We start from the raw sequence: 13,814 nt of genomic DNA, 5'->3' as shown, positions 1-13,814 counted from the left end.
TTTATTTTTCTGGGCTCCAAAATCACTGCAGATGGTGACTGCAGCCATGAAATTAAAAGATGCTTACTCCTTGGAAGAAAAGTTATGACCAACCTAGATAGCATATTGAAAAAGCAGAGACATTACTTTGCCAACAAAGGTCTGCTAGTCAAGGCTATGGTTTTTCCTGTGGTCATGTATGGATGTAAGAGTTGGACTGTGAAGAAAGCTGAGCACCGAATAATTGATGCTTTGAACTGTGGTGTTGGAGAAGAGTCTTGAGAGTCCCTTGGACTGCAAGGAGATCCAACCAGTTCATTCTAAAGAAGATCAGCCCTGGGATTTCTTTGGAAGGAATGATGCTAAAGCTGAAATTTCAGTACTTTGGCCACCTCATGCGAAGAGTTGACTCATTGGAAAAGACTCTAATGCTGGGAGGGTTTGGGGGCAGGAGGAAAAGGGGACAGCAGAGGATAAGATGGCTGGATGGTATCACCGACTCGATGGACATGAGTCTGGGTGAACTCCGGGAGTTGGTGATGGACAGGGAGGCCTGGCGTGCTGTGATTCATGGGGTCACAAAGAGTCAGACTCGATTGAGCAACTGAACTGAACTGAAAGGAACTGCACTTATGTCACATACTAGCAAGGTAATGCTCAACCTTCTTTAAGCTAGGCTTCAGCAGTATGTTAACTGAGGACTTCCAGATGTCCAAGCTGGATTAGAAAAAGCAGAGGAACCAGAGATCAAATTGTCAACATCTGCTGGATCATAGGAAAAGCAAGGGAATTCAAGAAAAACATATACTTTTGTTTCATTGACTGCACTAAAGCCTTTGATTGTCTGGATCACAACAAACTGTGGAAAATTGTTAGAGAAATGGGACTACCAGAACCAGACTACCCAGGTCCTGAGAAACTTGTATGTAGGTCAAGAAGCAACAGTTAGAATCTGACAGGGAACAATGGACTGGTTCAAAATTGGGGAAAGAGTATGTAAAGGTTGTATAGTGTCATCCTGCTTATTTACCTTATATGCAGAGTTCAGTTTAGTTCAGTCGCTCAATCCTGTCTGACTCTGTGCGGACTCTTTTGTTAACCATGATGGCTACTCCATTTCTTCTAAGGGATTCCTGTCCGCAGTAGTAGATATAATGATCATCTGAGTTAAATTCACCCATTCCAGTCTATTTTAGTTCGCTGATTCCTAGAATGTCGACGTTAACTCTTGCCATCTCCTGTTTGACTACTTCCAATTTGCCTTGATTCATGGACGTGACATTCCAGGTTCCTATGCAATATTGTTCTTTACAGCATCGGACCTTGCTTCTATCACCAGTCACATCCACAGCTGGGTATTGTTTTTGCTTTGGCTCCATCCCTTCATTCTTTCTGGAGTTATTTCTCCACTGATTTCCAGTAGCATATTGGGTACCTACCAACCTGGGGAGTTCCTCTTTCAGTATCCTATCATTTTGCCTTTTCATACTGTTCGTGGGGTTCTCAAGGCAAGAATACTGAAGTGGTTTGCCATTCCCTTCTCCAGTGGACCACATTCTGTCAGATCTCTCCACCATGACCCTCTCGTCTTGGGTGGCCCCACAGGGCATGGCTTAGTTTCATTGAGTTAGACAAGGCTGTGGTCCTAGTGTGATTAGATTGACTAGTTTTCTGTGAGTATGGTTTCAGTGTGTCTGCCCTCTGATGCCCTCTTGCAACACCTATGGTCTTACTTGGGTTTCTTTTACCTTGGACGTGGAGTATCTCCTCTAGGCCCTCCTGCGCCCCCACAGCCACTGCTCCTTGGAGGTGGGGTTGCTCCTCTCGGCTGCTGCCCTTGACTTCGAAGTGGGGTAGCTCCTCCCAGCCACCGCCCCTGACCTTGGACGTGGGGTGGCTCCTCTCGGCGGTTCCTGCGCCTTCGCAGCCTGGCACTCTCGGCCGCTGCCCCTGACCTCGGATGTGGGGTAGCTCCTCTTGGCTGCTGCCCCTCCGGCATGGGGTCCTCCTGGCTTCTGCCCCTGATCTCAGACGTGGGGTAGCTCCTCTCAGCTGTGCTTGTGCGCAGTCGCAGCCACCCGCATTTGCGCTATATGCAGAGTACAACATGCAAAACGCAGGACTGTATGAAGCACAAGCTGGAATCAAGATTGCCAGGGGAAATATAAACAACCTCAGATATGCAGATGATACCACTTTAATGGAAGAAAGTGAAGAACTAAAGAGCCTCTTGATGAAGGTGAAAGAAGAGAGTGAAAAACCTGCCTTAAAACTCAACATTCAAAAAACTAAGATCATGGCATCTGGTCCCATCATTTTATGGCAAACAGTTGGGGAAAAAGTGAAAAATAGTAACAGATTTCATTTTCTTGGGCTCCAAAATCACTGTGGAGGGTGACTGTAGCCATGAAATTAAAACACGCTCCTTGGAAGAAAAGCTATGATAAACCTAGGCAACATATTAAAAAAGCAGAGACAAAGATCTCTGCTGACAAAGGTCCATCTAGTCAAAGCTATGGTTTTTCCAGTAGTCATGTATAGATGTGAGTGTGGGAGCATAAAGGAAGCTGAGCGCCAAAGAATTGATGCTTTCAAACTGTGGTGTTGGAGAAGACTCTTGAGAGCCCTTGAACAGCAAAGCGATCAAACCAGTCAATCCTAAATTAAATCAACCCTGACTATTTACTGGAAAGACTGCTGCTAAAGATGAAGCTCCGATACTTTGGCCACCTGATTTGAAGAGCCAATTCACTGGAAAGGACCCTGATGCTGGGAAAGATTGAGGGCAGAAGGAGAAGGGGGCGAATGAGGATGAGATGGTTGGATGGCATCATTGATTCAATGAACATGAGTTTGAGCAAACTCAGAGAGGAAGTAAAGGACAGGGAAGCCTGGCATGCTGTAGTCCATGGGGTTACACAGAATTGAACATGACTTAGTGACTGAACAACAATGGAAAAAAAAAATTTATATGTGAACTTACATATAGAAGAAAGCTCAATTTCCTTCTTAATTGTTCACCATTTAACATAATCCAGCTTTCTTAAACTGTTTCACAGCACTGCAATAAATATTGTTCTACAAGTATGTTGCTGCTGTTGCAAGTATAGTTATACATATTACTGAGTTGTTCTTTAGGATACAGGCCTTGAAGTGGAATTACTGAATTCCCAATTTTACACACGTTTAAAGCTTTTTATTCTTCTTCAGAATATCCTAGCTTCTTTTTACAAATGTCTTTAGATAAAAGCAAATGCTCAAAGGTTTATTGGAGCAATCTTTGCATTAAAAGCCAGAAAAACTGTCTTTGACTTTCAGATCTGTAAACTGTTAGGTTCCTCTAACTGTTTGGCTTCACCTTTTCCTCAAGTGCAAAATGAGGGTCTTTGTCATAATGCTTTCAAAAGCAAGCTGAGGACTTTATGCTCTAAGTAGTATGTAATGATAATGATCTAGGATTAAATGTATTTCTTAAAACAGTTGCAGTTTCATGTTGAGTCCACTCAGGGAGAAGTAATAAATATGACTCTACTGAAACCTCTTATCTTATTAAAGCATATTTCCTTCACAGACATTTACCATGCAGGAAAAAGAAGGGTTGGACCTATTAGAAAATTTTGTGCATTGCTCATTTCCCTAATTATTAATGAATATTGTTCTTCCACATCACAAATTCATTTCTGAACTCATAATTAAATGACTAATAAAGGTAAGGTTTTGTATCCAGTAAAGGAAATGCCAAATGATTTCCTATATTTGATGGCATTTGGGTTTATTCAAAGCATATGACCTCACTCTTCCTGATGCCGACATCAGGGTGCCCCAGAGAGAAGTTGGTGGGAAGAAAACTTGTCAGTTTTTGGTTAGGATTTTAAGTATGACACACCAAAATTCACCTTTTTGTAAAAGAAACCTGGAGAACAAAAGCCATCTTTTATCAACTGAAAGAGGAAGTTTCTAATTTGTTAAATAAAGAAATATTATGACTTGATACATAACACCTGGAGAAATTTCCTAAATATAAGCTAAACTTTAGTCTTTTCCCAGCTCCAGTAAATAGTTATCAGAGCTATTTCCACCATTAACAAAGACCTTGGAATTTCTGTTTCTTAGTAGATAATCCTCACTGGAATGTTCTCACAGATACAGTATTTTTTTAATATATGAAAAAAATAAATGATCGTACCATGTGCTAAATATGCCTTCAGGTTACTGAAATTTCAGGTGTCATAAAATCCTCATGATTGTAATTGTATTGGATGAATTCCAGTGAAAACAGCACATACGGTTTGATTCTGTAATACAACCAGAGTTTTGAAGAGAATATATCTCTTTTTACTATTTTTTTATTTATTCATTTTATTTTTGACTGTGCTGGGTCTTCTTTGATTGTCATTGTGAGTGGGCTTCTTTTGGTTGAGGTGAGCAGGGTCTACTCTTCATTGCTGCGTAAGGGCTTCTCATTATGGTGGCTTCTCTGTTTCACAGGTTCTAGGGTGTGCAGACTTCAGTATTTGCAGGACACAGGCTCAGTAGTTGTGGTGCATGGGCTCAGTTGGCCCACAGCATATGGAATCTTTCCAGAGCTGAGATCGAACCCATGTCCCCTGCATTGGCAGGCAGGAGAAATCAGCTCTTTAATGTGTGCAAATTTTGAGCTTACAGATCATGAATAAGAAAACCATGTTCAAAAATTATGGTTCTTTAGCTTTGGTCAGTATCAGAATCTCCTAGGGAATCTTGTAAAAATACAAAGGTCGTTGGATCACAACGTGGATCCACGTGGAAAATTCTTAAAGAGATGGGAATACCAGACCACCTGACCTGCCTCTTGAGAATTCTGTATGCAGGTCAGGAAGCAACAGTTAGAACTGGACATGGAACAGACTGGTTCCAAATAGGGAAAGGAGTACGTCAAGCCTGTATATTGTCACCCTGCTTATTTAACTTATATGCAGAGTACATCATGAGAACCCCTGGGCTGGATGAAGCACAAGCTGGAATCAAGATTGCCGGGAGAAATATCAATAACCTCAGATATGCAGATGACACCACCCTTATGGCAGAAAGTGAAGAAGAACTAAAGAGCCTCTTGAAGAAAGTGAAAGAGGAGAGTCAAAAAGTTGGCTTAAAGTTCAACATTCAGAACACTAAGATCATGGCATTCAGTCCCATCACTTCATGGCAAATAGATGGGGAAACAGTGTCAGACTTTATTTTTCTGGGCTCCAAAATCACTGCAGATGGTGATTGCAGCCATGAAATTAAAAGACGCTTACTCCTTGGAAGAAAAGTTATGACTAACAGCATATTAAAAAGCAGAGACATTACTTTGCCCACAAAGGTCCATGTAGTCAAAGCTATAGTTTTTCCAGTAGTCATGTATGGATGTGAGAGTTGGACTGCAAAGAAAGCTGAGTGCTCAAGAATTGATGCTTTTGAATTGTGGTGTTGGAGAAGACTCTTGAGAATTCCTTAGACTGCAAGGAGATCCAACCAGTCCATCCTAAAGAGAAGATCAGTCCTGAAAATTCATTGGAAGGACTGATGCTGAAGCTGAAACTCCAATACTTTGGCCACCTGATGCGAAGAACTGACTCATTTGAAAAGACCCTGATGCTGGGAAAGATTAAAGGTGGGAGGAAAAGGGGATGACAGAGGATGAGATGGTTGGATGGCATCACCAACTCAATGGACATGAGTTTGAGTAAATTAAACTCTGAGAGTTGGTGATGGACAGGGAGGCCTGGTGTGCTGTAGTCCATGGGGTCACAAAGAGTTGGACATGACTAAGTGACTAAACTGAACTGATCTGAAGCCTATTCTACCCCCAGTGAGTCTGGAACTCTGTCTCTCCAGTTGATTCTGTTACTCATCAAAGTTGGAGAACCACTATTCTAGAACCCTGTTATAAAGCTGCTGTTTCTTCTTAAGGTGCATATGAAAAACCTGAGAACCCTACTAAAATGCAGGTTCTGACTCAGTTCTGAATTGGTGTTGGGGGGTGCGGGGGAGTTTATCTAAGAATCTGTACCTCAGCAAGGACCCAAATAGCTAACACCTATGCTCGGTCCACAGACCACATTCTGAGCTATAAGGCAGAGTCTAGCGGCACAGTTTCCACTCCTTTATATATGACATGTGCCTCAAGCCAATGTGAATAAAAATTTTCCACTTCCAGCAGCACTTGCCTAGGAGATATCAAAACTGATTGTTGTATTTTATCGCAGCTGGCTCTAAACAACCGAAGTTTCCCTGAACTTTGAGTGACCTGGATGGCAGATCTTTACAGAACCCAATTGCAGACACTTTCTGGAAAAATGAAAAATGAGACTATTTTAACCAAGTGTACACACACGTATGGACTTAAGCTGCCCTCTCATTTCTGTGCTTAATGTAATTATGTACTCCTCTCTCTAGCATATCAAGACCCCTGGTTTTCTCCTTCAGCAAATGACTCAGTGAATTGAACTTTTCACTGTTCTGTGTTCTCTTGCCTGGTAAGTTAATGGGTTAGACTTGCTTTTTTTGTTGTTGCTGGTTTTGCTCTGGAGGTCTTTGTTTTATTCTTTTTTATTTGGAGTATAATTGCCTTACAATGCTATGTTAGTTTCTGCTGTACAATGAAGTGAATCAGTTATATGTATGCATATATTCCCTCCCTCTTAGACCTCCCTCCCACCCGACTCCCACAACCCCACCCATTTAGGCCATCACAGAGCAGCCAGATGAGCTCCCTGTGCTATACAGCAATTTCCCATTAGCTATATATTTTATATGGTAGTGTATATATGTCAATCTTAACCTCCCAATTTGTCGCACTCTCCCTTCTCCCCCACCTCTGTGTCCACACATGTGTCCTCTACTCTGCGTATCTTTTGTGGTGCTCAAATAGGTTCATCTGAAAAATAAATGTTTTATTCTTTGATGCTAAGTTTTTAAGACATTGTTATTCCATAAAATCTTTGTTAAATCGACTATGCCTTTCTAAAATCATCTGCCTAGGGAATCCCTTCTTTCCCAAAAGGATTTTGCTCTGGTGTTATCACTTAGTGATAACTTCCATCACCTCCCAGTTGGAGAGATGTACTATTCTCCACTCCATGCCAGCACCAGACCTCATTCTCTGGTCCTAATGTACACCTAGCACATGACTGCCCATCTGTGAGTTTGCATCTTATGTTCTGCACTGCAAAGTGAAAACCTGAAAGTAAGGGTCATTTTTTGTTGTATTATTTTTGTTATTGTTTTTATAGTTGTATCTCTGTTGAATTGAATAGGTGATGGTAAATAGTAATATTTTCTTCTTGTTGCTTAACATCAGAATTCACAAAGTACTTTAATGTATGTTATATAATATGACCTTAATATATATATATAAGAAAGGTTTTGAGATGTTAATAAAGCAAGAACCTTCAGAATATGAATAACCTTGAAAGCATCTGTAATTAAATGTCCAAAAAATAAAGGATTTAAATTCAAATTTTTCCACTATATGTACATTAATCCATTTTCAATCACAAGCAAAGAAAAAGAACTTTTCTTACCAATTTTTATTTTTAATTTCTTATCAATATAGAGTAAAATAAAATTCTGGGAAAAGATATAGGTATAATCTTTTATATATCCCCATATCTTAATATGGGGATATATATTTATATATTCCCCATAATATATCCCCAAACTATAACACACAGGGGAAGCAGACTGAGCTATAATAGAGGCAGGTATATGGAGGAAATGGGGATACTGACTACCCCAATATGTGTGAAAAGACTAAAACAGCAGGAGAGAAGAGATACCAAGGTCTGCAAAGAAGTCAAGGAGAATTTTAACCTGAGTTCCTAGCAATAGTTTCTTTCGGCTCCACTCTACTTTCTATTATTTAATTCCACCTTGCAGCTATAGAATTTATTTGTTCATTAATTTTAATTTGCTTATATGTTTTAAAGTATTTAAGGCTGAATTTTATTTAAAGCATTGCATAAGACTATATGTGTTTAAAACATCCAATTATAGAATACCAAAAATGATAGAAACAGTAGAACAAAGTTTTTGTTTTGTTTTGCCTTTTTTTTTTTTAAGTCAAGCTTACAGGAAACAGACTGTCTTGTGGACAAAAAAAAAGAAAAATGCTTAAACTATAGCGGTGGGCAAGCTCAGAAAAGATGGGTTTACCTAAGGAGTATTTGTCAATAATAAAAATCTAGTGCTCTATTTCATAGAATTATTCAGGAAAAGTGGGGAAAAGGCCTTGGGCCCTTTAGGTAATCTAAAGGAAAAATTACCTGCTTCTGGAAGAAAAAAAAAAAAAAGATGTCAAAGAAACTTAACACTCTGCCTCAGCTCCAGGTGAGGAAAAATCATCTTCCCTGAGAATTAACTGCATTCTTGCGAATTGGCCATTGAAAGCACATTACCCACTTAGTCAATGTGTAACCCAAATTAGGGTGTGGGGGACAGATAAATTAGGAGTTTGGGATTAACATATACACACTACTGTACATAAAACAGACAATCAGCAAGGACCTACTAATAGCACAGAGAACTACACTCAATATTTTGTAATAACCTATAAGGGAAAAGAATCTGAAAAAGAATATCTATGTATTTATAGATAGATATTCTTTTTTGTATATATCTGAATCACCTTCTATACACCTAAAACTAACACAACATTGTAAATCAACTATACTTCAATAAAAAGGAAAAAATGTGTAAACAAAACAACTCCAAAGCAAGAAATAAGCTTCAGATAAGTCTAAGCTTAATATCTCAAGTATCTTACAAAGCAAAGTAGAATATATCAAACTAAAGTTGCCAAATTATGCTTCTTCCCCCGCCCAAAAAAAAGCCCTGAAGAGGAAGCACTAGCAAAAATGAAAACTAGATTTGAAAATTAAATTTGAAAGCACTTTAGGCATTATAATTATCAAAATCAAAGTACAGAATAAATATGCTACAAATATTTGGGGAAACAAAACATCAAGTGAGAAACAAAAAAAGCAGATGAACTAGATAGATTAAATTTACAGAAAGAGAGAATTGATGTGGTAAATTGATTATGAAATGGTCTTAATGCTTCATCCCTCCCTATAATTTACAACACCCTGTGTGATATAACTTGTAGATCTTCTCACTAAATGGTGGAGTCTATTTCGCCAGTCTTACAGGCTGGGCTTGTGCAGAAATAATGGTGTGCAGGCCTGATTTATCCATTAGTTTTGGTGGTCACAATGCTGAGTCCACAATACTTTTAGAGGCTCATAAAAGTGTTTAACCTTAATTTCTTTTAAAACCAGAATAAACAGAAATCAAATAATGAATATATAGTAATAGTAATGAGTCCAGTCTAGATTACATTCATCTTTATTCCAAGGCAGTTATAAAATACAGTTTTTAATACTTTTTTATGACATGAGATCCACAAAGGAAAAGATGCCAAGGGCTTCCAAAAGTAATAATGAAACCTGATAATGTGCTCATGTTAGTCCAGGGCTGAATAGGCCTTGTGTTCTGCTTGTTCTATTGTAACCCTGTCACCACAACACAAACATTCATGGCCTTGCCTACTGGAGAAGGAGAGATACCTGGAGCAGAACTGACTCACCTCAGACGAGGCCCCAGACATTTTGGCTGAAACCAGCAAAATCAGCAAAGCCACAAAGCCAACCCACAGATGCTTATAATGTGTAAGTGAGCCCAGTCAAGCCCAGAAGATCAGTCTGCTGACCTAGTTCATGAGCAATAATACATGCTTGTTGTTCTAAGCCACTGAGTTTTGGGGTGGTTTGCTGTGCAACAGTAACAAATTGATACAAATAAATTGAAATAAAACTTCTGCATTGAAACCAAAAGGGACAAAGTGAAATTTTCAAACTAAAAGCATCGAAGATAAGAAGGAAGCGTTTAAAATATGTCTATTGGAGTTTCCCATGGCAGCAGTAGGAAGACTGTATTTGAAAGGATGATGATAAATATTTTGGAATTAGTAAAGGACTCATACTATAGTTCCAGGAAGGACAATAAATGCTAAAAAGCAGAATAAATGGAATCTATACTTAATACATCAAAGTGAAAAAGCAAAACAGCAAAAATAAAACATGTGAAAGCAGGTAGATCAGAGGAGGCAATGTCACAAAGGTATGGAAGATAATATAATGCTTTCTATATTCATTGTATGGGCACAAACTCCATGCAAATCATATGCTCCATTTAATCTTTCTTCATCACCTAACACTGGGAGAGATTTTTATCTCTTCTGGGTTTTCAGGACACTCTGTGGGAACCTCTTATGTAGTATGTATCTCATAATTCTTATTATCATTGTTATTCATGGGTAGGACAAAACTTTTTTTTGTTTGTCTGACCCAGACCTAATCAAGCAACTGGCCCAAACTTTTTATTTAATAAGGGAAATTACCTTCTTTAATTCAAAAACATCCTGGAAAATAATAGTAATACACTTGGCCTTCAGTATCCAACCAACTGTAGATCAAAAATGATCTTTGAAAAAAGAAATCTAGAAAGTTCCAAAAAGCAAAACTGAATTTGCTGTGTGCTTCCACAACTATTTACATAACATTTATATTGTATTTTTAACTATTTGAAATGGCAACCCACTCCAGTATTCTTGCCTGGGAAATTCCAAGGACAGAGGAGTCTGGCAGGCTACAATCCATGAGATCACAGAGTCAGACACAACTGAGTGACTTAGCATGCATTCACACATATCATTTACATCGTATTAGGTATTATAAAGGACTTCCCTGGTACCTGAGATGGTAAAGAATCTGCCTGCAAATGCAGGAGATGGGTTCAGTCCCTTGGTCAAGAAGATCCCATGGAGAAGGGAATGGCAACCCACCCCAGTATTCTTGCTGGGAAATCTATGGACAGAGGAGCCTGGCAGGCTACAGTCCATGGGGTCACAAAGAGTCAGACACACCTGAGTCACTAACACTATACTATAGGTATTATAAGTTATCTAGAAATGACTTAAGGTATGTGGGAGGGTGTGTATAGGCTATATGAAAATATAATCCACTTAACATAAGGGACTTGAGCATTCCAGGATTTTGGCTTCCAATGGATATCCTAGAACCAATCTCCAGCAGATACTGAGAAACAACTGCATTAATACACTGTTACTTGCTTTTGGATAGTCAGTCTTAACAAAATATTGATATATTTTCTCATATTTTTTTTACAGTCAAAAACCTAGTCAAAAACCTTAAAAGATTTAATTGTCAGGAGCTCAATGTTTTATTTTTTCATGTCCAATTCTTTGGGACCCCACGCACTGCAGCACATCAGGCTTCCCTGCCCTTCATTATCTCCCTGCGTTTACAACTTAGCAACTGAGCAAAGATGTTTTATTATACTTCTCAATGTCCACATTCAACACATATTACAATTCTAGTTAACAACATGCATTGACAGAAAATGCAAACAGTAGAGAACATCTCAAAGGGAGTACATGCTAAAGATACTTTTAAAAGCCTTATTATATAAATTTTAATGTCTTTTAAAAATTTTTAATAATTTTTTAAAATAAATACATGTTTAATAGAACTGTACATTTCCTTATTATACAGACACATACTTACTGTCTCTTCATCTTTCCAATACATTTATTTTCCAATTTTGGAATACTAAGTATTCACTTTCTACATTACTACATCATTGAAATGCTAGTCAGAGCTGTGTCATGTAGTACAAAGTGATTACCTTTCTTTTCTTGCATATTTTATTTTTCTCCATAAATTATATTTGTCTTAATTTTTTCAAGTTATTTTGCTTTTTAGAGTAGTTTTAGATTCCCAGAAAAACTGAGTAGAATAATTGTCTGAAGTTTGCATAAAAGGTTTGTATGTTTTTTTAATTCTTATTCAAGGTCTCCCCAAAGTGCTTCAATACACTCTCAAAACATTTAAGTACATTATGCTTTCAATTTTGTCATTTGGAAGAAAGCTTCTGGAACTTTTATGACTTCTCCTATCTTGATTGTCTTCTATGATGACTAAACAGTCCTCTGGATCAAGGATTAGATTATTTTTAAGTCTTTGAAGCCCTTCCCATCAGCAAAGTGACTAGCATATTGTGAGCCTTCTGTAAGTTATTAAACAATGACCCTAATACAAGAAGAAAGCAAGTGGGAAGCGTCTGCGTGATTGAGCTACTTACTCTGGAATATTCAACTAAACAGACAGTCCATAATAGTTCAACAAGGGCTCCAGTTTATAGTAGTTCAACAGGGGCTCCTAAATCTGGAACTCTGGAGCTTTGCCTCACTGATCAATTCTTTCTATCAACTGACAAGGCCATTTATTTAGCTGGTCTGTTATTTGGGTATCATATGTTACTGCTTGTGACATATTTGTCAGAATCAAACTTCTTGGTCTCCTAGTCTTCCATTTTACAGAAAAAGATAATGAAAAACAAAATATATAAGGACCATTGCATCATCATGGTCTGCAGAGCACATTTCAATGTCCCTGAAGATAATCAATGCAGTTAAATTGATCTCTGAAATCAAGAGAAAGAATCTCATTTCTTTCAACTTAATTGAAACTGCCCTAAAATTCAAATGTACTAACAGGTGAGAAAGGCAATTATATAATTCTTTTATGAACTTCATGTTTATGTTTCTCCTCCTTGCTGTAGAAACTCTTGTGTTTACAAGCAGTACCATAGAAAAAAGCAATGAGTAGATCAAATTTAAAAAGTGGAACCCCAGCTCCAGAATCTATTCATTAGGCAACTGAATAATTTCTCTGTTTCTACGTGATCATATAAAAAAAAATAAGAATGAATATCCACTCTCAATTTCAGTACTGCCTTGACTATAGGACAGAACAGAGGACAACAGCATTTTATAAATCTTAAAGCACACTGAAAATACTTTAATTAGATATTTTAGAGAAAACCATGTGTTAAAGATTCATGAAATAAATAAGAAAAAAATAAAGGCCATAGATACAAAAATACTATAGGGTGGCCGTGAAGGATCATGGCTACTGAGCACAGGATCTAGAGAAAAACAACTATGGTTCAAATTCCAGCTTTACCACATACTAGCTGAGTGATGATAGATAATTTACAAATCCTTTCTTTTCTTGGTATTTTTATCTGTAAAATAGGAATAATAATGGAATGTAAGTAAAAGAAGTGTGTAAAGCATGTAACCCAGTATCAAGCATATGGTCATCATATAGTATAGATGAGATCTTTTTTCGTGCTGAACAATAACTGTAACTGGTCAGTTCAGTCAGTTCAGTTGCTCAGTCATGTCTGACTCTTTGCGACCCCATGGACTGAAGAACGCCAGGCTTCCCTGTCGATCACCAACTACCGGAGTTTACTCAAACTCATGTCCATTTGAGTCAGTAAGCCATCCAATCATCTCATCCTATGTCGTCCCCTTCTCCTCCTGCCTTCAATCTTTCCCAGTATCAGGGTCTTTACAAATGAGTCAGTTCTTCACATCAGGTGGCCAAAGTATTGGAGTTTCAGCTTCAAGATCAGTCCTTCCAATGAATATTCAGGACTGATTTCCTTTAGGATGGACTGGTTAGATCTCCTTGCAGTCCAAGGAACTCTCAAGAGTCTTCTCCAACACAACAGTTCAAAAGCATCAATTCTTGAGCACTCAGCTTTCTTTGCAGTCCAACTCTCACATCCATACATGAGTATTGGAAAAACCTTAGCCTTGACTAGATGGACCTTTGTGGGCAAAGTAATATCTCTGATTTTTAATATGTTGTCTAGGTTAGTCATAACTTTTCTTCCAAGGAGCAAGCGTCCTTTTATTTCATGGCTGCAGTACCATATTC

Source organism: Bubalus kerabau, chromosome 18, assembly GCF_029407905.1.
Source record: "Bubalus kerabau isolate K-KA32 ecotype Philippines breed swamp buffalo chromosome 18, PCC_UOA_SB_1v2, whole genome shotgun sequence".
Lineage (NCBI taxonomy): Eukaryota > Metazoa > Chordata > Mammalia > Artiodactyla > Bovidae > Bubalus > Bubalus kerabau.
Note: the sequence above shows the minus strand (reverse complement) of the source record.